This window comes from Aptenodytes forsteri, unplaced genomic scaffold (assembly GCF_000699145.1).
Source record: "Aptenodytes forsteri isolate BGI_AS27 unplaced genomic scaffold, ASM69914v1 Scaffold86, whole genome shotgun sequence".
Classification (NCBI taxonomy): Eukaryota; Metazoa; Chordata; class Aves; order Sphenisciformes; family Spheniscidae; genus Aptenodytes; species Aptenodytes forsteri.
Window position 1 is genome coordinate 1,777,617 of NW_008795715.1, and position 25,392 is coordinate 1,803,008.

At 44.0% G+C, this 25,392-nt stretch overlaps 1 long non-coding RNA gene across 1 annotated transcript; it reads right to left on the reverse strand.

Annotated features, from left to right (window-relative positions):
- Positions 1-974: 974 nt before the first annotated feature.
- On the reverse strand, positions 975-25,392 carry LOC103902439. Its single transcript, XR_657779.1, has 3 exons — positions 25,322-25,392; positions 15,708-15,839; positions 975-1,200 (listed from the first exon to the last, which is right to left on the reverse strand). It is a non-coding gene; the product is annotated as an uncharacterized LOC103902439 (long non-coding RNA).

Below are 25,392 nucleotides of genomic sequence, written 5' to 3' on the forward strand. Positions count from 1 at the left end.
AGTCTGCAAATGGCAAGATCTTGAACGAAATCACTGCAGACTGGCATTGGCAACCTCAGCTAATGGAATCGTAAACAGTAGAGTAGAAAAAGGTCCCGTGGGCCATCCCGTCTGAGCTCTGCGCTTTCCAGAGCAGCTCAGTAATGCTCTGTGTAATCACTTTTTGCTGGATCTCTGCAGTGATGAATTCTTGTGCGTACCCTGGGGGATATTATCCTGTTACCCCAAACTGCTCTTACTATGAGCATATGTTTTGTAATTCCGAGCCTTGGCCTGACACTCTTTTTTGCTCTTTCCTGTCTCACCATCATCTCAGATGACAAATGATTTGCTGTAGCTATTACTATCCTGTAATTTATTTGTAGGAGTTAATGCTGTCTTCATCAGCCATGTTTTCTTAAATGATGCAAAATCACTGGCTCCAAAATCTTTGTATCCTGACATATGTTAAATAAAACTTCAGTAAGAGTTAAAAAAAATTATTATACTCAGATGACAAACCAGGTGTGAATTTGGTTGCATACAACATAATTTACATGGCCAAACTAATGAAGAGAACAATGAATATGCTGATTAACACCACAATCGTCTGTTAAAGTAATTGTTTTAATCACGAAAATATTCTGAAACCCCAAACTATAGGATTATTCAAATGCAAGAGTCAGGTTTCTACCGTGCCCATTATTCAGCTGTGGTGAAATCCACCTCTGTGACTCACCGCTTGCCGCTGATGTTTGCCATTTGTACAGTGAAAACAGCCGGGTAGCCAACAGAGCGGGGAAATTCACTGTGCAAGGGGTTAACTACAAACTGGTTAATGGAAAAGGCTGAACCTAAAAGGCAAGCTAAATTAGACAAAGGGTGAAATGGCAAAGTCAAGGTGAGGTGAAAACACACTGAGTAACCACATTGTCTTATTTTCCTTTTCTTTCCCCTCATAGCCATTATTTCCTTATTGCAGTAAGATTTTTTGCCTTTATTTGGTTTTTTGTGAGGACCATAAACACATTTCAAAGACATATGAAAACAATAATAACAAAATTTTGTTCCAAGAAGTAGTAACCATCCAAACCAGAAGCAGAAATAGTGCCCTGTGAATCAGGTGATCACCACACGCTGAGAATAGGAAACAGCCAATGATCAAATCGTACAGATCCTGTGCAATCTGGAGATGTTTCTTCCAGTTTCTTGGTCAAACATCTATTAAAAAAATGACTATTGTAACAAAACCAGAGTTGGTTGTGAACAATTCACAGACACTAAAAGAAAAAAAAAGCCTGAATTGTGAACAAATACTAATGGCAACAAATAAATCAACAAGCACCTAATTATTTATGTCTTCTCACTATAACAGCACATTAATCTGCCATAGTCATGGATGAATCACAGAATATTCAACTTTCCAAATGCATGTTGGATTCTTTAAAACTGGACCACAGATATGAAGAAGAAAAAAAAAAAGAGATTACTGGAAATGGTGAAATAAATTGTCTCATGGTAGTTTGTTTACGCATAACATTTTCAATAGCTATAATGGGGCATGGGAAGGGTGGGAGAGAGCTGCTCTTATGTAAACTAAGGAGCTAAGAGCAGTACTGTGTTGGGGTCACTCAATAGTCCATGGAGGAAGTCCAGCCTCTCTGCAGGGTCAAATAGCAGGAGTTTGGAGACAGCAACTTCACCTTTAGCCCAAGCGTATTGTATCCCCCTTACCCTCCAAATGGTTTACACATCTTGCTACCCTCTTGCACTGGCAGTAGGAGGGTATTTTGGTTCGAATACAAGGCTCGTTCTTAAGACTTCTGGCTCTGCCACTGATTTACTGGGTACTTGGGCAAGCCACTGCATCTCTCTATGCCTCCAGTCCAGCATATAAAACACAAATAATTACAGCGCTTTTGTCCCGTCCTGTGTCATCCTTGGTCACAATGAAAAATGACCAGGAAGGGGTTGAATTCATGGGGGTTAGCACCTAGCATCGGATGGCCCCGTCAGAAACAGTTGGTACAAGTCTTGTTGAAGTTAAACAGCAATAACAGTTCTGATGTTTCCTATCTTAGAAAGCACAAGGCTAGTCCAGAGCTATGCAAAGAGCAGGAAGTAACTGGAGATGAGGGGGAAATATAATGGCAAAACTTTTCTAATATGATCCAGTACTTCTCAAAATCCCTAAAGATGTGGTTCAAGTTTTACGCAAATGTTGTGAGATGCTTTTATTTTCTTTGAAAAGGAGTTTGCCAGCCCTCTGCAAGAACCGCTCGTGATGGAGACAATGACACATGAGGCGAAACAGAAGTGTGAATACCTCCGTCGCCCTCGGGTTTGTACTTTCTCTTTCGCCCTTCTGTTCTCACCTAGGGAAAGATGAACATCTGCGTTCACAGCGATCGCAGGACACTGCTGCTTTGCTGACTGGCAGGAAGTGCCAATGTGAAGCGGGTGTAACCTTCTTCTCCAGCTTGCCCTCAGAAAGCACATGAAACACATCGGCCCTTGTTGCTTCCATAAGCTGAAAGGAGTTTGTGATTCCAAGTCTACTCCACTCACAGCACGACATGCCCTGGGTCAGCCCCAGCAATAATGTTTTTAAACAATATTAGGTTATTCTTGGCAATCGATGATGACATTTTCTACCAATCGGGATATGAGAAAAACTTCTAATAATAAGAAGTGATAGAATAACAGAACTGGAGACCAAAATATTCTCAAACACAGAGGCTGGTTACACTGTGGGGGCAGAGGGAAGCTGAGACATGTCCCAGCTATGATTTGTCTTAAGAGTTTAACCCAAACATACTGTTAATTCCACACTTGGGGAGTCCAAGTCTAATTACTCTGTACTCGAGATCCTCACAGTAGTAGGCAAGGCAAATGCTGCGTTCATACTTTTCTCTGCTCCTATGTGTGATCAAACAATCAGGTATTTAACATAGAAATTGAAATAATTTGCAAATCTGACACAGGAATAACTTACCAAATTCTAAGTCTGGGTTACTTTTCTGTATCTATGCCTCCACATGGACTAGACTCGCTTTTTCCTGGTGGGCCTAACATAATTTTTGACGTGCATGCTAACACAGAAATTAATATTTTCCCCTCCTTTGTACACTGTGGGACGTGCTTTGTGCAGTGCAGTGGTGATGATGGCAATTCTCTTTTATGCATATAGTGATAATTTAACCCCAAAAATGCACTCAGCAAAATTTAGGAGAGATTGAAAGAAGTACTACCAGTACTACCATCTGACTGCAAAGATGTGCTAGTTCAGGGTTTGATGCACGCTTGCAATGTGAGTACATTCCCAGTGGGTTTACATGCTATGACATCTGAAAGCTTAAGTGAAGCACAGCTACCGTTCCCTGTGCAAGCTCAGTGATACTCCCGTGGAGAGGTAAACATGCGCTACCCGGTATTTTTCTCAGCTCTTTTAAGAGGCACAATAGGAGAAAGTGCATAGAGATGCAGGAGGCAGGGAGGCAGAAGCAATGGAAATCGGAGGGACCATTCCAAGTTTGAAGGACATCATGCAAAGAAGTATAAAAAATGCACAGTGGAGGTGAATATAGGGAACATACAGGAAGATAGGACTTACAGGGAAAGAGCTTCAAGAGAAAGCGAAAAGGCCATGACAAAAGAAACAAGGATGGTTGTATGCATAAAGAGCTTCCAAGCTAGGTCAGCCCTTAGGTCTACCTAGTTGAGTAACTTGGCCACAGCTCTGTGATGGTGAAAATATACTGAATCTGAATGAGTCTGACAGAATGAAGCACCCTGGCTTTCTCTCTCAGCCACAAGTGCCTTTCAACATCAAGTTACTACTGCCATTATATAGAGGAGTTAAAGGCAAAATGCAACAAGGCACTTTAAGCTGAAGGTCTTTCAGAGGCACTGATGTCTTTGCCCTGATAATACAGGGCTCTTCTTTGCACTATGATTTCAATGGCTTTGTCTCATTCAGATTGAACAAAAATAAGCTGTTCCTAAGGCACATCTTCAAAGAATAATTTCAGCAGCTCCTAGTCAAATAACAAGACAAACTGGGACTGGGAAAAGGAACTATCTCAACATTTCCTGCTGTTACTGCTCTACCAGCTCACATGGTTCAGTTCCACTACAGTCCTTTCAGGATTATTTTTTATGATGCAAACAGTACCTGACCCTCCCAACGAAAGCATTGTCCGGTTCTTCAGAACCATTTCCAATGGGCTTGTTTTTCTAGGGTTTCACTTTTTCTGGTATTCATAAATATATCATATTCCATATCGCATCCTACTGAAATTATAACTCAGTTCTATTCAACTGTCCTCCATGAGTCCTTCCTGGATGGGGTCTTGCTCAGGGTTGTATTCAAGCCCTTCTTCATACACACGGTATGGAAGTCTCTGTGGGAATAAGAGCATCCTACAGCAGGAGCATGTTACCAGAACCAGCTTCTCTGCTAATACAAGAGATTGACTGAACAGTCCCATGGGGATGAAATCCAGTTTAGCAGTTGTTTCTGCTCTGCTCTTGCCCTCAGACACTCAGACTCTTTTATTTCACTCTGATGCATACCAAGCTAGGCCTTTTCTTTCCTGATGCTTCCCTGAGTGGTTTACACACTTCCAGAGGCTGTCTTTGGAGAGTGTCGTTCAGGTCCTTCCATTACAGCTTGGCTGACAGCTCTCGAACGCTCAGCATTTGTAGCATCACGTTACGCTTGGTGCTACAGGAAAGACTGAGGAAGGCGTTGGCAACCTGGGAAGTCCTGCCCTGCAGGGCAGCTCCAGGATGCCCCAAGCAGCTCAGCAATAAGCCATGCAAACCAGCTGGGCAGTCCCCAACCTCCACATCTCACTGCAGCTATGGACACAACACACCACCGTTCCCTAAACTCCTCTTTTTCCATCTCTCAGTCTCCGATATGGTTTTTCCAGCCTTCTCCCCACCCTGGGACTGACTGATTGATAGCAGCAGTTGATCTTCGTGCTCTTTCTCCCCCTCAGATGGGTGAGCAGCTGTCGTTTCCAGAGAGCGAGCGAATGAACTCCTCCTTTCTTTTTTCTCCCCATCCGTCAGCTCAAAAGTAACACTGAGAGCAAATGGAGTCTCCCAGCTGGTTTGATTTATTTGGTTTAATGTTCCACCATGACCCCTTGGCTTGGCCTGGCCTTTCATCCAAGCACTGTAGGGGCCTAAGGCTACTTAACTTCCGTGATTAGATGAGTTCAGTGTATTCCGGCCTGTTTGGCCAAAATCCAAGCAATTCACTTAACTACTGTCTCCATTTCGAAGAGGTTGAACTACGGCACAGGGAGAGACATCCCAAGAAATTCTGCATAGCCCAAAAGCACACGGGGAGTCTGATGGAGCCCCAGGTTTGCAGAGACTCATGCTAAGTTGCCCTTCGTCCTCTCCCAGAAAGACAAAGCCCTTCAGCAGTGCCAGCCATTCTGAATTTGCCACCCGTGGAGGAGCAGAGCAGGCATGTCTTCTTCCTCTTCCCTTCTTTCATGGCCTTTTCCACATTGCGGTGGCTCTCTAACGTTTATTCAAAGAAAAACTCTCTTTTCCGTGATGGCTGACATGGTGGTTGACATGCAACGTGTCAGGCAGAGAAGAACTAGCCCCAGAAACAAAAAAAATGATCCAAATTTTCAGATGGGTTGGCTTTTTTGCCCTGTGACACCTCTCCCTTTCTACTCTCAACCTCTCTCTTGAGCAGAGTCCTAGATCATAAATTCAACAACCAGCAAAATGAGAGGGAGACGCTTTTCTCTGACGAAGGGACTGCCCTGGGCCAACTGCCCTGGCTCTGCCTTTCCATGTCAGAAATATCTGTTGACCCAGGTAAATTGGCCAGTTTTTTTCCCTGCTGCTTGGGATCTGACAAGGACCTGACTGAACGAAGTGTTTTAATTCAGGTACAACAGTGGCCAAAAGTGGCATATGAAAGTATTAGGAAGTGGCACATGTAGCTCTGGTCTACACACAGTATCTTTTGTACTGGTGTAATTATGTTGGCTAAGGCTGTGATATTTTACCCTTACAGTTATAGCAGCATATCCTGTAGTGTGGACAGCATAAGGGTGCCTTATACCATCTAAGCTCATTCCCTTTTCTCATACAGGAATAAGCCATACGAATATAAGTGTTTTTATATTAGTAGAGCTTCACCCACATCAGGGAAATTATACAGTTTTAGCCATCCAAAGAAAAATAAACTTTTACATAGAAAATCCTTAAAGAGGTAGGTAGCGATAACCAAAATACTTCTTGACTGCCCAGGCTGACACAGCCAGATGAGCTTAAAGACGTTGAAGGAACAGGTTTCCTAAAAAGTCCAGAAATTGCCTGTGTATTTGGCATCCCAAAACAGTCAAGTCTGCCCTCTTTATGCCTAGGCCAGTGTTAAAGGACAAACCAAGGCCCAGATTTGATACCCCAGGATTACAACGATAGTTTCTGACTGCGCTTGACAGTTTCAGTCCATCAGGTGGTCCAAAAGAAGAATTATGGAAGCTTAAAGGTAACGGCTGTGGATAGAAACACATTGCTCCACTCTTTCTTCCCAGTAGCTCATCACAGTGAGTGCCTTTGGAAGGACCACGAAGGCTTTGCAGAGCACACTGACCCGTTTCCATCAGTGAGCTGTCCTACAGGTGTCACGTACCAGCAACGACCATGTCCAGCCCCTGTCACCCATGTAATTTTGAAGATTTTTGCACCTTCACTGAAAAAATTAATAAAAGGCATTAGGAGATCATCTCTTAGACCACATAAATCAGCACCTTCTTCCAGGAAAAGGAAACAGGGTGCAGCAAGTTAGAGACATGATCTGATCCCATGAAGATGGCACTGTAGCTTTTCCTATGCATGGACATATTTCTCTTACTTCCACTTCAGTGTATTTGCATGGTCAAAGTGAAGCATGTGTATGAGTGTTTGGATAATGAGAGCCACATGGGGTGTGATTTAAATACCAGGAAAGAACATCAATAGGCTATTCAATATTTAATTACACCTACTCCATTTCACACTCCAGTGCAGATTTTGTTGGCCTCGAAAGTAAATGATATTCTGTGTTTTAGGCTTTCTGGATCCTCAAAGAAGGCAGTTTGTCCTTCTAAATACTATCTGAGGCCTTTTCTATCAAGAAGCATGAGTTTTGCATGTGTCTTTAGAATACTTCCACACCCTATGTTAATGTATGATCTAGCTCCAATGACTCCCTGAGATATTTAGCACAATCGCAATATAATTAGTAAAGACAAATAAAATAACTTATTCAAGGAAATCTAATGAAACCAATGCAGAGCTTTTCAGGGGAAAGATCACCTTCCACAAAGCAAGGCCAGGTTAAAAAAGCTCAGAAACATTGCTACGGATGTTAGGAGGGAGCTGGAAGGGCTGTTTCTCATGCATATCCCTCTTTCTTTGTTTTGTTTTTTTTATCAGCTCATTTTTAAAACACCTTCCCTGTACATAAACGCTCAGCACGTGTGAGTTGGTTGTTTGGTCAGTCAGAAAACCGACCATGGTGGTTGGTTGTGGTGATGTGTTTGACTAATGAAGGTTACATTTCTCTACCTCTCTGCATCTTTGTCTTAGACAAGAAGGGGGAAAAAAGTTCTGACTTCCAGACAGCCATGAAAACTAAATAAACATGCATGTAAATGAGAGGTTATTTGGAAGAAGGATTGTGGATGTTGGCAAGAAGAACAGCACAACTTATGACTTTTCTTTTTTTTCTTCTCCTCTCCCTCTCTTTTTTTTTTCCCTCTTTTTCCCCCTCTCTCTCTTTTTAAGGCCAATGGAGATATTTTTTAAGGCAAGAGTTTATTTTTAGATGACATTGTTATGGCAAAATGGGGAAATGACCTTTTCATTTAGTCAGGAGGCATCATGTGATTGGCAAGTGAAAAGCTATAGGCATGTGGGACTTGAGCCATCCATGTCTTAGGCCCTGCAGGGAGGTTTCTTGTCCCCATTGTCTTTGGTAATCTTCTAGGTGGAGAACCTACATCCTCCTAGACTTGAAAGCTTGATGTATAGACAGAATTAATGCCCATTCTTGTCTTTCACTATCCAACAGCTTTTGTAAAGGAAAACCATGAGCCAAATGTTGGTATCAGGCAAAGGCTCAATCTATAGCAATTTACAATTGAGAGTGGGATTAGAGCCTTCATTACCAGGGTCAGGAGCCCTTGAAAATGCTCGTTCCAGCTGAACGGCTTAATTTCACAGGTGAAATTAATGTTGTAGCACTTTCTCCTCAAGGGGATAAAGGTGGCAGTTATTCACTTGATACCTAAATCCAGGTAAGCCAGTGCCTTGCAGGAAATGCTAGTGTGTATAAATAAAGCCACGCGTAGCAACTGTGGTTTTATAGAGGCTTTTGGATAGAAATGTTGACTTGCTGTGCTCCTGAGGGACTGGGCCTATGGGTACATCCACCTCACTTCAAATACCTACCATGTATCTACTTGAACTAGAGGAAGTCCTTAGTATTAGGCCACAGTTGGTAAGTGGTGAGGAGTTTTTTGTGTGTGTTTCTGTTCTTTTACCCATAACAATCATTTTCCCTTAATCAGGCTCTTTCACGCTTAGTCTTTGAAATAGCATCTGCAAGGATTTGAAAATGGAGTTATTCTCCTGTGAGGGCTGTAGCTGCTGCTTCTAAACTGTTTATTTTCTTTTAATTTTGTACTTTGACCAACTTTAACTGGCTTTTCTTTCTCATTTTAACATCTGTGTACTTTCTGAATGTAATCTCCAAAAGGTTTAATTCTAGCTTTTCTTATAAATATACATACCCATATACCATCTGGCTCCTGCCCTGTCCCAACTTTCACGCAATTTGAGCACGGTGGGTGCAATAGCCCACTGCCTCCGGAGCTTCTGTGGTCTGGAAGAGATCCCTGGATCCCTCTGGCAGGTGACCCATCTCATTTCATATTGAGTGCCTCTCTTCTCCCTTGTCTATAACTCTTAACTTGCGTTTTTCCCCTCCTGTTGAGCACGACTAGTATTTCATCCCTGGAAAGCCTCTCAGGATGTTGAGCCAAGTTTTCTTTAAAAGTGTGTGTTTGTATGTGCATAAGTGTGTGCATCTGTGTGTGTACATGCATGTGCCTAAGTCCCAGAACAGGTATACATCTATCATTTCCAAAGGCAGTAAAAAGATGCTGGCCAGAGGAACTGATTTATTGCAACATTTAATGAGATTCTTGTCAGAACCTGGTTTACTGGTGTAAATGCAAATGTCAGGTCAGTATAAATCACAGGGGTAGGGGACAGAGAAAGAAATACTCCACTTCTCCCTAAGAGATAAACCAGCTCTGTGGTTAAAGTGGTCTCCTCCTTGATCTGCCATTTGAGATAAGCTAATATACAGCACCATTAAGTGCCCTCTCCAGCATTAATTGCTGAGTAACTGGAGGGGCAGGGCCCCAGCTGTGCAGATGTGAGAGGTTCATCCCCCCAGGATGTGACAACTTCCAATCCCAGGACCCTCACCCTGCTGTGAACTCTCTTTACTCCCACATAGCCAATATCCCTGTTAGTCTCCTTCCTTACTTGTAGCCTCTGAATTGAGGGTATGTCTACGTGTGGGTTTGCAGGCAGATGCAAGCAAGCTTGGAGTCTGATGACGAGCAGCTCTGAAACACAAGCTGCTGCGAGCATTGCACAGTTCTGCAGCAAGGAAATCCTCTTTGCTAGGGCTGCTGGGCTCACAGTGTGGGCAAAGTCCTCTCTACTAGCAGCTCAGTTTCTTATGCGTTATGTCAAATGGTGAGAGTCCCTTGTGTCCAGCACAGACAGGCTGTGGCTGAGAACTTTCCCTCTGCTCTCAGGATGGAGTCTGCCACGGGGAAAAAGTGGGGACTGCTTGGGGGGACAGTCAGCAAACAGGAGTGAAGTTGCAGTTACGTATGTCAGAAGACTGCCCTGTTGTGCTTCCTTAGACTGACTGTCTGCTCAGGGTGGAAGCAGTCTTCCTATTTATTCCTTGCCTTGCTCCCTAGTGCTAAACCCTCACCTGCTTGACCAGCAGAAAAAGCACATCTCAGCAGCTGCTCCCCCTCCATTCCCTCCCTTCCTGAAGAAATCGGGAGATGCACATAAGCCTCAAAAAAGCACCACATCTCAGCAGCTGCTCCCCCTCCGTTCCCTCCCTTCCAGCCCTTCCTGAAGAAATCGGGAGATGCACATAAGCCTCAGCTCCGTCCCCCCTCCAGGACTGTTCCCCAGGAGGACCCTGCTGGAAGGGACTTTGCCCAGAGGGTCTCAGCCCAGGCTGGCTTTCCCCATGCCCGGCTTGCTGTCTTGAAAGCATGCGACTCCTCCCTCCCTCCCAAACCTCAGGGCTGTCCTGGCTGTGCTGTTCAGTCGCTTGTCTGCATCGCCTGCCAGGCTCCTGCTTGCTTTTCCTTTCTAGGAGGGCTGGGGAGAGGGTCAGGGAAGGCCAGATGGTACTTCTCTGCTTTTGTGCCTTAAAGCATGCAGCTTTTTTTCAAAAGCAGTAGCATAGGCAGCTAGTGAAATCTATTAAAGATGCTGTTGGATGTAAAAGCTGGCTCTTCTTTGTCTAGAGTCATAAAAGCTCTTGAAGAGATCCAAACCGGAAAAGACAGGCACCTAATAGTGAAAACAAGGAAGGGGGAATAAAACTGGCACAAGGGTCCTGAGTTTTTCCATGATTGATTTGAGCATTGCAAGCCACTGGCACGGAAAAGCAACACCCGCAGCACCACAATAGCAATAAATAAAACAAGGAGAGCCTCAGCTTCGCTGTGGTCCAGCAGCCCTGGTCCATAGGCCAGCCCCGGTATCAGGCATCCTGGCACTGCCTCTTTAGCAACCAGAACAGCCAGCACAACAATCGAGGCGGGATTGGGAATGGAGAGCAGTAGTTAATTAAGCCTGCATCTTTTATTCTCTGGGGGCAATTCAGCCTGGTTTGAATAAGCTGGAGTGCCAGGACCTGGTGGGAATGTCTCTCCCAGCGCAGGAGAATCCAGTCTCATGGGCTGCTTTATTAGCATAACAATATTGCCCAGGATGCACTTGGCGTGATGTAATGCCAAGAGTGAGTGAGGGGAGATGAAAGTTTTCCCGTGCAGGAGCTGGGAGCGTTTGCCACTGACTGGGACTGTGTCAGTGCATGAAATTTCTTTTCTTTCTCCCTCTCTCTCCCCTTATGGGATGTTTGCTAATTGAAGCAGTTCTGGAAAACAATAAGTTGTTAGAACCCCCCCTCCCCCACCTTCTCTTTTAAATTCACATTATTCTGACTTACTGGCAAGGCAGGAGCCTTTTCTGCTCCTTAGAAAGTGGCCTCTGATTATTTGCATTTCCATGTGTAAAGTGGGACCAATGGAGAAGGGGAGCACAATTTGTTGGGATGGGCAGGTGGGAGGAGAGGGGACCTCTGCTGCCCCTATCTCCTGTAACAGATATTTTTGACAGCCAGGGTATTTGCATGGGGAACCAAAAAATCCCATTTCCCAATTCCTCCCTGTTCCCCAGGTGGAAGCATTTGTCCTGGGATGGCTCCGCCTTCAGTACTGTTCTCTCTAACAGCAGACATCCAGTTCTTTTTAGTGTCAAAGGCCTCCACCTGGGGAAATCTGTCTGGGGACTCCTCTATGACCAAAGTAAGGATTTCTCTCCACTCATATGTTAGTAGATAACACCAAGCATGTGCTGTTTTAGTGGGGTTTTGCATATACTGTCGCTGCACAAGCTGTTCTGGTTGCAAGTACTTTTGGTCATTGCTTGATAAAGTGAGTTGCACAGATCACTAATGCAGGAATGGAGCACAGCTGGCTCATGCTGGCATGAACAAGTAATTGTGGAATTCTAGTGTTGTGTGTATTGAATGATTTATTTTGTGTGTAAGTACTGAAAAAGCACCTATCCATGGATTTTTTTTTTTTTCTGGGTAAGCCATCTATCGTAGCAAAGCAATGAGTTTCACTCAGGCTCCTGCTGATAGCTCTGCCTCTCTCAGCCCCCCCACCCCATCCTGCTTGTCCTGGTTATTTCAGCGTGGCTCTAGAACAGGAGTGTCTCTGCCTGTGTGGAGGTGCTGGTCTAGTTCTTGTAGCTTCTGGACACTAGAGGCCTCTAGACACTCTGGTATGATTAATGCTAGTTGTGGTAGTCCTGTGTAATTAACATTCACTTGGAGCAAACGAGTAGAACTGATGGCATTCAGCTGACTTTTTTTTCTCTCCTCTCCAAATATTGTCCACTACAGTCGGTGCAATTTCTAATAAAGTACCTGGTGAGCAGACAGGTTACAAGAGAACATGGGCTGGGGGAAGCTGGCTCAGCAGAGATTAGGATTAATCTCTCTCTCAACCGTCCATGCATGTACAAACACACACAGGCAGCAGGCTTCATCTGGGGGGTTGCTATGTCTTTGGACACAAATCAAAAATGTGCTTTAAGAAAAAGTTATGAAACATGAAAATAAGCATTTTATATCTGCTGTAGCAAAAAACTAAAACCTGGACTGGCCCACCCAGTGTTGCATTTCTGTCCTCTAACTCCACAAGCCCACACATCTTGAAGGCAAAAGACTTCAAGGACAGTGCTGCCTAGAGCAGCCTGGGGTAGATCCCCACCATTGGCTTTGCTTTCCATCCCAGCATTTCTCCTGGAGACTTCAGCCTGAAGTCTCCTTACAGGCGGGAAAAGATTTCCCTCCTTTGAACTCCCAGCTGTATTTTCTAGAAAGCCCTTCATGCTGCTGCCTGGCTGGACTGGGGGATCTGCTCCAAAGAGTTTGCTGCCCCAGCACTGCCCGCTCCCTGATTTTCTTCTAGATTTTCCTCGCCTCTCCCCCAGCATCTGAGCAGTCTGGCTTGGACACGCAGGAAGCTTGCTTACGGAGTGTTTCTCCAAGGGCTGAGGTTGCTGCTGGGAGCGATCTGTCTGTTAACCTTGATCAATCCAGATTGCCTGGCAATGATTCCTGTATTACCCAACTTGCAAGAGGCAACATGTTTTCCAAAAGTGCCGTCCTACTGAGATCCAAACTTCTGTAGGACCTACCTGGGTAGTTTTTGTGCAGCAGCAATTCTAGTCACAGATGTATCTTTAAGCTTCCATTCAATGTGCTGTCCCAGAACAATCTGTTCTTGATGTGTTGAGGGTTATACAACTGGTGACAAAGATTGCGGCAATGTGGGAAGCCTCAGGGAACTTCAGACTGCCCTGGTTAAGTGTGCCATGTTAGTGATAACCCCAGCAAACATAGCCACCGAGCTGTAGTAAGCAGCTGAGTCTAAGGGGAACCAGCTTGGTAAAATGAGGCACTGATTAAGGACAAGAATTAAATGGTGTTTAGGTGCCCAAAGATGCACCTGAAGAGCATCCCTCAGCCCAGTTGGTGTGAGCCCCTGTCTTAAGCAGAGCCTCTGCGCAAGGTGGGAGGCAAAGGGCAGCACGAACCCCCTCCTCTGACAGCCCTGATTGAAACCACATTGCTGCCGCCTTCGGCCCCTGTGTCCAGAGAGGTTGTAAATGCTGGCTGCTGATAATCGCTGCAATTAGTGTGCAACGTGCTCCTACTAAAGGGGTGTTTCCACTTGCCAGTTGCTTTAGCAGATGTTGGGGTGCAGTTTGGCTGCCAGCACCCTGACGAGGATGAAGTGCAGCACCATGGCTCTGAGCTGCTCCTAAAGACACTGCCCTGCTCCTTTAAGTGGTAGCCAGAAGCTTTCTAAATACTATCATCTTACCAAAAGAAGAGGGGGAGGGGAAAAAAAGAAAGTGTTTTGGCATGAGAACAATTTCTCCATTACCTCAATTAGTTCAAATGATCTGGAAAGGTTCTCTCTGGAGAAATCAAGCTAAATCTCAGCCAGCAAAGGGGCTGGTGGCTGGTTGGTTGCTGTAGGTGTTGATATGAACATTAGTCAGCAATGTAGATTGCAGTGAAGTCAGTCAATATTGCTGTCGCTGCTGTCTGGCTACAGTCATAAATTAATTAATTATATCACTGCAGTAATTGAAGGCCTTATTCTCTCTAGGATTCTGACTCTGGCACCTTCCTGCCTGTTTCTGAGGCTGTCCATCAATTCAGTGAGGTCTGGGTTTTACTGAGATCATTATTTCCTGAAGTACTGTAAAGTCTCTCCATAAAAAGGAAAGGGGTTTTTTTACCTATCTTCATCCTTTTCCCTATTGCCTGCGGAGGAGGGAGAGCAGCAGGTTCGGGAAAGATGCAGAAGAATGAGGCAGGGATTTCTAGTTCTAGCAGTTTGGGGTTGTCCCTTTACAAATAGGGATCAAAAGTATCCTCAGAGTCCCTGAAATGACGATAGGGTCCTATGGAGAGGCAGATTAATCGCTGTCAATGCTCCAAACCAGCTCTGTTCCTACAGTGGGGTTGAAACAAACCCAAACGCTATGATGGAGTAAGATTGAGATAACCAAATAGGCTGAGAAAATTCATGGGCTGGCTCCCGCACTGGTGTAAATCAGTGTCCCTGCACTGGCTCTGGTGGAGCAATGCCAAATTCCACCAGCTGAGGGTCTGGATTGCATATTCTACCTATAAAAATGGTGTTTAGGATATCTTGGCAAAAGTAGGTATTTTTGCAACCCACTTCTAACTGGGCAGTGCTGTGTAGGGATGAAATCCAGTTACACTGGTGGAAAAAAAAAAACCACTAATCAGGCTAAAAAATTACACTGTGAGCCTGTGGCGCGGAGGCTTTTTGTAAGACTACTTTGTTACAAGATACCTGCTAAAAGTTGTTAGGCACACAGGGATTCACATGGAACCACAGTGAAGAAGAGGGAGGAGCACCCTTATTTCCAGCACTTGTTATTGATTGCAAGCTTCCCAGCATGTGATGTTATGATTGGAAGTCCCTGCTCTGAAGGTAAGCAATAGTGGAAAGATTTTTGGCTTTCCCCATAAAAATAAGACGTATTCTGGTCTTCATGATTATTCATAATGGTCCCAAAATCTGAATTCCAGGTCCAAGGCTCACAAAGGTGCAGACTATTGAAGAGCATCAGGTGTGCAAGCTCAGAGGATTCATTGCTCTCTTGTGAAAAATATCGCTTACACTGAATTTGTTTTCTCAAAAGTTGGCATTTTTCAACTTCCCTCCAAACATGTAGCATTGCTCAAGGTTGACATTACCAATGAATACAGCTGGCCACTTTTGAGTTTAAAAAAAAAAAAAGCAAGCCACTGTTTGAAATCACTAGTCATGTGTGTAGAGGAATATGGCACATGTGCAGATGTTCAAGGGAGCCGCGTTTGGGGGACACTTGGGACTGAGCACATCTGGGGCTGGGAGTGAAGGCTTTCATCAGGTCTGGTAGAGAAGTACAAAAAACTTTGCTGGATCCCCTTGAGGCAAAGCCCCACTTGGTCATGGGTGAACTAGTCTGGGAGAGGAGACCTGCCCTCTTCCCTTGCTTCTGCACCCCAGTCCCCATTTTGCAGTGAGTCACGGCATGATTCAATGTTTTCAGAAAATAGACCTTCAAGATGTGCAACACTATAGGAAGCCCTAGGAGCTATGGAATATTTTTTGTATGCCTATAAACCTCTCAATTAGTGCTGTAAAGGAGGAAAATGCTCTTATTCTGGACATTGCCCAATGTGTAATGCATTTCTGCCACTGCAGCAAGAAATACTTTTAGCATTTGACTGATTTAGGAGGCAAAGGAAGGGAAGGCACAGTGTTTTGTACCTGAACTCCAGTAAATTGTAACCAGCCATTTCTGTAGAAGATTTCCTACAGAAAGGAGAGGAAGAGACTTTCTTCATAGGATTCAGCAAAACCTCACAAAACACTTCAGGATAGCAACTGTGGATTTTTGACCTGCAGAGAAAAAAGAGGGAGGATAGGCACAAGTTTTCATTTGGAAGCTGGTTTTTAGGGGCTGTGTGAATGTGTGGGAGCTGGTCCCACCAGATGCCAAACGGCAAAAGCGGGAATGCCACCCTCCCAGCTCCTTCCTGCATGCAGCATCGCTTGCCTGTGTGTGCTTCTGGGGCCATGGGGCTTTGGAAACCCTGGCAGGCATCGCAGCTCCAGCATGGATGGACCTACACTGGGGGAATCAGTGGCTTCATTTAGTGCTCTTATTAAACTCTGGGTAATTGAGTAGGGCTTTCTGGCTGTGCCCAGCCGGATGGTTTCAGGCACAGTGAGCAGAAGAGAAGGGAGCATCCCACTGACACCAGCCTTTTGAAGTCCCTCTTCCTCCCCTGGGATCCCTGTTCCTCTGCCTGGCCGTGGCCTCAGGCCTTTCCCCCAGCTGTTTTTCAGCTTGGTTTAACTGCTGGGAGAAGTGGGAGGGAGGCAGAGCCAGCAAGGATGACTCCAGGGCATAAGACACATTCTTCCAGGTTAGCCAGCGTTTCCAGGCCTTTCACTGAAAAGCCTCAATTAACCAATAATCAGCCAAGCATGGCAAACCCAGAAGCAATATGTGCTGCTTCTGGCTCCAGGGCCAAAGGCTAAAATCTGCTCAAGGAGCTAAATTAGTCATCTAATTGGGATTTCTGTCCATACTTATCCTGCTCTGGGTGCTCACAAGAATGAGATCAGTGACAAATTTCCAGTTCTTCCCCTGCCATCGCCTTTCCTTAACAACCCTGTCTAATTAGTGCTGTAATGCAGAAGAAGGACCAAAGTCTGACCCTGGGTGCAAGGGTGGAATCTAGGCTTTGAACTGTCTCCTCATCCGAACTGCTGCAGTCCCATGAATTTGGCTGAATTGCACTGATTTACACCAAGGAAAGGTTGAGCTCTTCCCATCCTACTCCAGGTAGGACATACTAAGGGCAACCCACCACAAAATCTCCCGTATTTCCCCACTTTCAGCACATGGAAAGGGAGGGTGGCACTGAGGGGCTGTGAAAATTTGCTCTGGAAGATGCCTCGTGGCAGAGTGTGTGGGACCAGGCGAATGGGGAGAGCAAGTCATGTCCTGGGAGGAAACCCTCAGTGCGGAACAGACATCTGCTCAACATGTGTGGAAAGGTTTCAGTAACCTCCACAGTCTTGGTTGTCCTCAGCCCACCTTTCACTGTGGGAGTGCTCAACAGAAAAAGAGAAACTGCTTTCCTTGGGTTTATTTTGCTTTAAAGGCAAAAGTGGAAACAAAGAGTGCCAGCACCTAACCACCTCAAAAAAAAAAAAAAAAAAAAAAAAAAAAAAAAAAAAAAAAAAAAAAAAAAAAAAAAAAAAAAAAAAAAAAAAAAAAAAAAAAAAAAAAAAAAAAAAAAAAAAAAAAAAAAAAAAAAAAAAAAAAAAAAAAAAAAAAAAAAAAAAAAAAAAAAAAAAAAAAAAAAAAAAAAAAAAAAAAAAAAAAAAAAAAAAAAAAAAAAAAAAAAAAAAAAAAAAAAAAAAAAAAAAAAAAAAAAAAAAAAAAAAAAAAAAAAAAAAAAAAAAAAAAAAAAAAAAAAAAAAAAAAAAAAAAAAAAAAAAAAAAAAAAAAAAAAAAAAAAAAAAAAAAAAAAAAAAAAAAAAAAAAAAAAAAAAAAAAAAAAAAAAAAAAAAAAAAAAAAAAAAAAAAAAAAAAAAAAAGGTAATGCTGCAAATGTCAGAGAGCAGGTATCTCCATGTTGGAAAGGATGTTTCATTCCAGACCTAATGAGACTGCATGTGTTTCTGAGAGCTATCACAAGAAGAACGAGATTGTATTTCCCTGCCCTGTGCAGCAGGTAGCCAGGAGGAGAGGATGCAGGGAGGGGCTGCAGAGGCCAGGGGTAAAAGCCTCCACTCCCTTGGAGGCATGAAAAATCCTGAACTGTAGGTTGGGGAGTGACCCTCAGAGGTCATCCAGCCCATTTCCCTTGCCCCAAGGTAAAATCAGCAATAACTAAGCCGTTCCTGATTAATTCTTGTCCAAAATGCCATGAATGTTGCTTGTGGGGTTGAACCAAAAGACTTGCAGCACATCAGCCGTGCTGAGGATGGGGCATCCTCCTGCTGCCAGCACGGCTGGGCTGTCCCTTGCGAGAGCTGTTACCAGGACAGTAGAGCATCCCTTATTTTTTATGGTTGAAACTGCATCAAAAGGAATTGAACTCAGGCAGAGTTTTTAAAATAGCCTTTGGCATCTTTAGGTTTTAGGAAAAGTGACTGCTGTATCTCTGTGTGAGCTGATCAGAAAGAATGTCATCATCCTTGCTGACTGTTTTCACTTTAAAAAAAAAAATTGTTGTAACAATTCTTTTGGATTTTCAGCAATCAAAATATGTTGTCCAAAAGCTGAGAGATTTGAAGAAATTTGGAAGAAAAAAATACAACATATTTTCTAGGAAAGGAAAGACGTAATAAAAACATTAATGCAATCAAACCCCTAATTTTCCATTTAAAGATTAAATTAGTGGGTCAGATTGGAAATAACGATTCCCTACTTGCTATGTAAAAATACATAACACACACTTTCACTCTAAAAGCGTTTAAAATTCTATATTTAAACATATAGAAATATAAGTAAATATAAAACAGTAAAAAGCACTGTTGCAGGGAGCAGTGGAAGTGCAATGCCTTTTCTTTAAGAGACTATAGTCATTCTGGGAGTAAAATAACAGCCAAACACTAGAGATGGGGGAGTTGTTCACACTTCATGCTATGTCCGCTAGAAAAGCGTTACAATTTCTCTGCTACGCAGATCTGTGTGAGCTTGGCACAGAGGAGCGGCAGGATCAGGGCAGAAAGGGCATTGCATCCTACCAGGATGGGGCTCTCGGCATCGACCCTGCCCTGGAGCACGGAGACAAATTCCTCCTCACTGATATTTGTTAATTTGATTACTAAAATTGTTCTCTGTACTGGGCACTGGATCTGGGGACTGTCCCCATCTCGGGCACTGTGTAAGTGTGTGCATAACCCATCTGTCCATATAGGCTTTGTAACCGCAGATATTGGCTTTTACCACACCTTGCGTGACGGATTTTAAATACTCCTGTCAGGCTAATAATAATAACAGAAATAGTATTCCAATGAAGGGCAGAGGAGATGAACTAGATCCAAGGTGCTTCTCAGAGAGGTTCAGGGCAAATGAAGTTATGCTTTGAAAAACTGAAAGTTGTCCCTGATGTCAGCAGCGTTCGTCTCTTCAGCTGAGCCAGATGTGGCTCTCCCGTGCATCTCGTTAATCTCAGCAAGGAACAGTTTCTTCATCCTCTGAAATCAGCCGCTTTCCATGAAAGTCCTTCTCAAGGTGAGGTCTATTCCCGCATCCCCCAGGCTAGCTCCCCCCAGGTCCCCTCTCCCCATCCAAGGACCGATAAACCCTGGACCGATAAGCTCTGGTGCTGCGGCCGCAGCCGTGAGCTACCGGCCTTCCCCGGAGCAGGCGCTGCGGCAGCTCCGTGAGCACGGCTTCTGAAGGGGGCTTTCTTAGTATTATTATTTTGTGGTCAAAAGGTTGCATACACTATTTTTTTCTGATGCAGAGGCTTAGAAAGAGTGGAAAGCAAAATATTTTGATAATTATTCAGGCCAGCGGGTTACATAAAAGGTTCCATAGCCCTCTGCATCAAACCTTAACAGTTCAAACCACAAATTCTGTTTTTGCAGCCATAAAACATTCAGGGCAAAAAAAAAAAAAGATATAAAAAAAAAATAAAATAATAAAATCCATTTTCCATTCGCTTGAAACTTATAAAATTTTATGTGGTGAAAAATGACAGTTTACTCCCAGAAGGAAACTGCCCAGAGAGGCTTGTTTCATGGGCACAGTGGGATCAAGAAATAGGCCTGGACTTGTGTCCTTAGTCACATAAAGTAAATGTTGAAAGATGTCACAGAGCAGCAGGCGAAAGCTGCAGCAGCATGGGTCGTCCCAGTCTTGCTGGGAAGGGTTGTTGCCCGTGCAGAGAAGGAGGGGAAGGCACGCAGGGGTGCTGTGTGTCCCAGGGCTTGCATGGTGCTCTTGGTTTTGAGAAGATGACCCAGCGGTCTGAAAACAAGGGATGAAATCCTGTAGGGTGTTCAGGACCTTCAGCTTCCTCAGCCCCTTTTATCTCACAGGCTGCGATACAGCCCTTACCAGGCTAAATATGCACATGTGAGATGCTCAGTGAGACGAGCCATAAGAACGAGGGCATTGCCATAAGCATCCAAGCCTGTGTGCTGGTCCAAGCAAGGGCTAGCATCACTGCTTAGAAAGAGAATCTCTGGCTCACAGGGTTGCCTCTAGCTCACATTGCCATGGTTTAATTCTCTTCTCACAGCAGTGCCCGAAGCAGAAACCTCAATGGAGTTATTGAGGTTTTCCTGGGCTTTGCTGGGTTAAGAGTAAGCAGAATCAGACCCCGCCATCACAGCTGAGGATGAGACGCTGCAGTGTTGATGGAAAGCACCGGCACAAGAGCTCACAAGCTCTAGGAATTCAGTCTGAATTCCTGGCTGCACAAAGTCAAACCCGTGTGGTCTGGGAGTCAGGTTCTCAAAGCACAGAGCAGACCCCCCCTCTCCACCCCCAGCTAGCTCCAAATCTCAGAGCAGTGCAGCTCTGGGCACGATCTAATGAGCTTTCGCCCTTCAGTTACAACTAAAGGTGGCATCGCTATATGGCACAACTGGGCACCAAACGCCCTGAGCGGAGCAGCCGGGACAGTGTTAGGGGTGCCCGCATGGTGCTCTGCAGCGTTCAGCTGTGTCTTTTGGATGCCTACCCCCTGCCATAGTCAAAATATATCTTCCACACTACCTTTACCAAAAAGAAGCTGCCTCAAGGGTATGCCATGTGATATTCTTTAGTTCACTGGTTATTTTCCAGCTCCGTATGAAGGTGCAGGGACCAACACGTTCCGAGTTTTCTTTGCTAGAAAGGTTCAGCTGGGCAGTGTCGAAACATCCCCAACCTCCAGCAAAGCCAATGGTCTTCCTAAATGACCCAATGCTGCAAACGCTCTGAAAATCATGGAAAATAGCAGGTGCAGCGCATGGGACAGTCTCCAAGCCAGTCTGCCGCAGGGCTGCTCTGTCCCCTTGCACACCTTTAAGTCGCAGGCTTTGACAACACACCACTGAAATCCTAAGCAAAGTATGCAAGTAGTTGAATTCCTTGCAAAAACCTGTATCATCAGGTTTCTGGTTGTTAAATGAACATGAAGACATATATACAAACAGTCCCAATTATATAATTGCTTCTGCTTTCTAAGTAAAAGATATCCTCAAAATTATTGAGAATCAGATGCACTTTCTTTACGGGTTTTCTACCCTGGGACATTAAAAAGTCATCTCATCTCCTGAAAGTACAGGATGAAGAAATATGTTAAAAATTTCCCAATAGTCAGCCACAAAAACACAGACTATTACCAGCTAAAAAACAACATTATTCCCCCTGCGTGTTAGAATTTGACACTTCTGGGTACTGGCAACATTTTTCAAAAGAAAATTAAAAAATAGCTGTGTATAAATGAAAAAGGTCTCTTTACTTTTCCTTTTCCATTTGCAAAGGGAAAAAACAAAAACAAAAACCTCACTTTATGTGCTTTTTACATAGGAAACATTAAAAAGTCATCTAATCTCCTGCAACTAGCACTAATTAATGAGCAACATGAGATCTGGGAAGAGAAATAAAACTGCAACCTGGACTTTCTGTAGTGCAATTCAAAGTCGTGACACATTTAAAACCATAAATGCATTTTGCTTGATTCTGTAGGATTCCTAATTAGCAACTTGAGAGGAAATCTATGCAGCAATGAAACACGGGCCGCCTTTTTTTTTTTAAATACTTCAGCATTAGTGGTTTTCTTGGTGATGGGGATGCGTTAAACTGCATCTGGAAGCTCGAGCCCACCGAGTAGAGCCATACCACAATCTGCCTCTGTGGTCATCTCTGAAATATCCAGTCACTCCTGTACCAAAGCTTCTCAACCATTTTTTTTTTTGAGATTTTGCAACCCAATGATGCTCCAGCGTTTTTGAATACCAACTTTGTACCTGGGAGATTAACTATTGGCATGACAGCATACTTTCAGAGACAAGCAGGCTTTAGTAAAGCTCCATCCAGCAGTTAAGTAGCCAGCGAGCCAGGTTAGTCTGGTCTATTCTTATTGACATCTATCTAAGACTCAGACACACCGAGATGTGTCTGGTCTATTACCCTGCTCAGAGCTGTGTCCTTCGTTACATTTAGTCACCTATGCAGCCTGGAGGTCTCCCAGGAGTGTGCTGAGCTTTGCAGCAAATATCCACCTTGTTGCTGGTTCTCCTGTCCCCTTGCCAAGGGGACACGTGTGGTGCAGCAGAGGTTTCAGCATTGAGCTCTGCAAGGTCGCTTCAGCTTGCCGGCATTTCAGACACCCTCTTACTGTGAAATGCTCTGCAGATGAGGACCAATGTCCTCAAAGAGGCTTTGCAACTCACGGGGAATTCACAGAAGCTATGTGGTGCCTCCCAACACCTGAACTGCTGAAAAAAATGCATGTTTTGCACCAACTGGAGCTCTGTACATGCTGACGGCATCATCCCCAGGCATATTTATTGCTGTAGTCTCACAGAGCAGGCCTATAATGTGAGAAAATGCATCCAGATCGTTGTCTGCCAGGATGGGATGGAGTTTCCTAGCTGAGCAAAGACAGGAAAAGCTGTTCTCAGAAACTGTCCAGTGAAAGTTTGAAGTCAGAAGGGAGTCCAGGAGGACGTCTACGCCGTGGACTGAATTGAGTGATTGTGGTTGTGTAGCCTCAGCTGAAGGAGTTATTATTTTCACGTCTGGTAATAAATAGAATAATGGACAAAAAGCCTAACTCCCTGCATGAAGTCTGAGTAAATGAGCTTGGTACAGCGGTTCGCTGCAGGATTTGTGGTTTGGGACCTTCTTCCAAGCTGTGAATCAACACGCAAAGCAGATCCAGGGCCACTCGCGTGGCTGCGAGGACTCACGGGTGTCTCTGGTTTCTCTGCTCTGCCTCCACAAGATGCCCTCGCTCTCTCCCAGATGCCCATAGGGTGGTCGTTACCATAGGGTGGTCGTCACCTCGACCTCCTCCGTGTCCTCCATAGGTGAGGACATGCACGACGTGCGAGAGCTGGACTCTGCCGCCAGCTCATCCCTCTGGATTTTATTGTCATCTGATAAAGCCTCTCTGTTCTCTGTTTGGTTTAAATCCTTGTTGGAAAACCTCTTTCATAGTAACTCAGCCTCTGACAACAAGCACTTAGAAGAGCTGTCCTCCCAGTTTAGAGCTGTCAGCCATAAGTCAGTGGCGGTACCATTAACATAATCCAGGTGTCTTCGCTCTCATTTCCAAACGCTAACCGCTGGGCAGCAGTTCTCCCTGCAGACAAGCTGCAGGACAAAGTAACTGCTTAAAGCAGCATGATGGTACTTTTTTTCAAAAAAAAAAAAATCTTCCTTTGCAACATATCAAAAGAAAAAGCAGTCCTCTGTTTCTGGTATTCCTGATCAGTCTCTTCTTCATTCTTGGGACTATATTTACATTCTTCTATACACGATATGGATATGATATGATATAATATAAATGTTACTGATGTTCTGTAATATTACTGTTACACTGAGGGATATTAACATAGAATTTGAACCCTTTCCCTGCATCACAGCTTCTCTGAAAACATAGTGCTCTTGTTGTTGTTGTTGTTTTAATTCTCTCTGCCTTCAACGTGTAGTTAGTCCCTCAAGAAACCAAGGTCATCTTCTGAGCCAGCCGACGTTACGCACAGATGTCGCTTCTCCAGCACCATTAGTGGTACAGGGCAGTCTGGTTAGCTCTCAGCTTAGGGCAAGATTTACAGATGCACCAGCTGAATTCGGGTGGGTCAAGCTCACGTGGAGCCCAGCTTGTACCACACTGGTGGGCTCAAGCTTTCAGGGATTTACACATGCAGTTCCTCAAGATCAGTGGGTACTTTCTAGAGTCCAAGACAGCAACCCCCCCCCCCGAGGGGTAAATCGGGAAGCGAAGCCACAGCTGGAGCAGGGGTAAAAGGGTGAGCACTGCTCACTTGTGCTTCTTTACCGAATTATTTTCTAGGATTTAATAAAGAGTGATGTCCCTGCGTCCTGCACATGATTCGGGTACCTGTCTATCTGTGTTTTCAGCATCTTTTCCTTTTTTAATGCTAGGAGCATTTAGGCCCTGGTGCTTGCCTCTTGACGTGGTTTTTTTCCCCTTGGGAAAACACATGTGTTTGTTTTCTTCCTCAGAATAGATCTGAGCTGAGCACTACCTTCCCCAGCTACTCCTCTTCCTCCAGTCCCAGTCTCCGGCTGCTTTCAGTTGCCACAAGGAGGGGAGGAGTTCAAGGTTTGATGAGTAAGTTTCAGTGGAAAACTTTGATTTGTTTCATTTGTTTAATCATTCCTTTTCAAAGGTGGCTGGGGTTTTCTTTGGAAGGGGAGCAAGCTGCTTGCTTTGAGTGATCAGCTCTATTATATGTAGTTATTACATTTATCTCTAAATTCCCAGTATATGTGCATACTACATGAGATTGCCAGCCTAATGAGCTTCTGAAATTTAATTGACTGCTATAGATATTACTAAATCTCTCTGCAGAAATCAGACCAAACTAAGATTGAGACAGATATCATGAGATCATTCAGAAAATCTGTCCCTTCTCATTACCTGGTGTAGGTTTTTTCCATTAGAGTTTACAGGGGCTTTAACATCATCTGATTCATAATTGATGAGAAAATTGAATTATTTTAATCTGTGTATTATTTTAAGGCTTTGACAAGCAGTCAAACCACCATGCTAATCCCTAATCCCTGGATAATTGTCACCCAGCAATTTTAAAATGTGGTCTCAGAAAATTACAGGAGGAGCCAGGAGTAAAGCAATCAGAGTCTGCACATCAGAGGACTTTCATTATTATTAGCATTGCTAGCATTATTATTATTATTTAAAGTACACCTCTGGCATGTCTCCCAAAAACCTCTTCCCCATCTGTTCTGCATAGAAAGTTTCAGGAAAGAGGCAAAGTCAATCAAGCAAAGCAGAACAATGTTGAAGGCGAGTTTAATAAAATAAAAATAATTCTTCCTTTAAAAGAATCACATCGTTTGCCACACATTTTAAAGCACAGAAAGTATTGCATAACTCCTAACCGCCGAGCTAGCCAGAAATACTGTATCCCTTTATTCTCCACGTTTAATAGTTATAATTAGAACCTTTCCTATATGGTTTCTATATCTACATGTAATTCTAAAAAAATCCCTCTTGTCTTTCCCAATAAACTGAAGCATTGTTACACAGACTGAAGTCAAACAATTAAAGTGAGAAATGGAGACGTTGGGTTTTGAAGAGGGTTTTTTTTTTTTCTTTTTTCTTTTTTTTGAGGCAGAAAAATTCTCCAAATTGAAATGTACTTACTTAGCATCAGTTTTGTCTTCGCAAGCATTGCTGTCCACACCTGGGTAGCCTCTGGAGGCAAAGGGTGACTG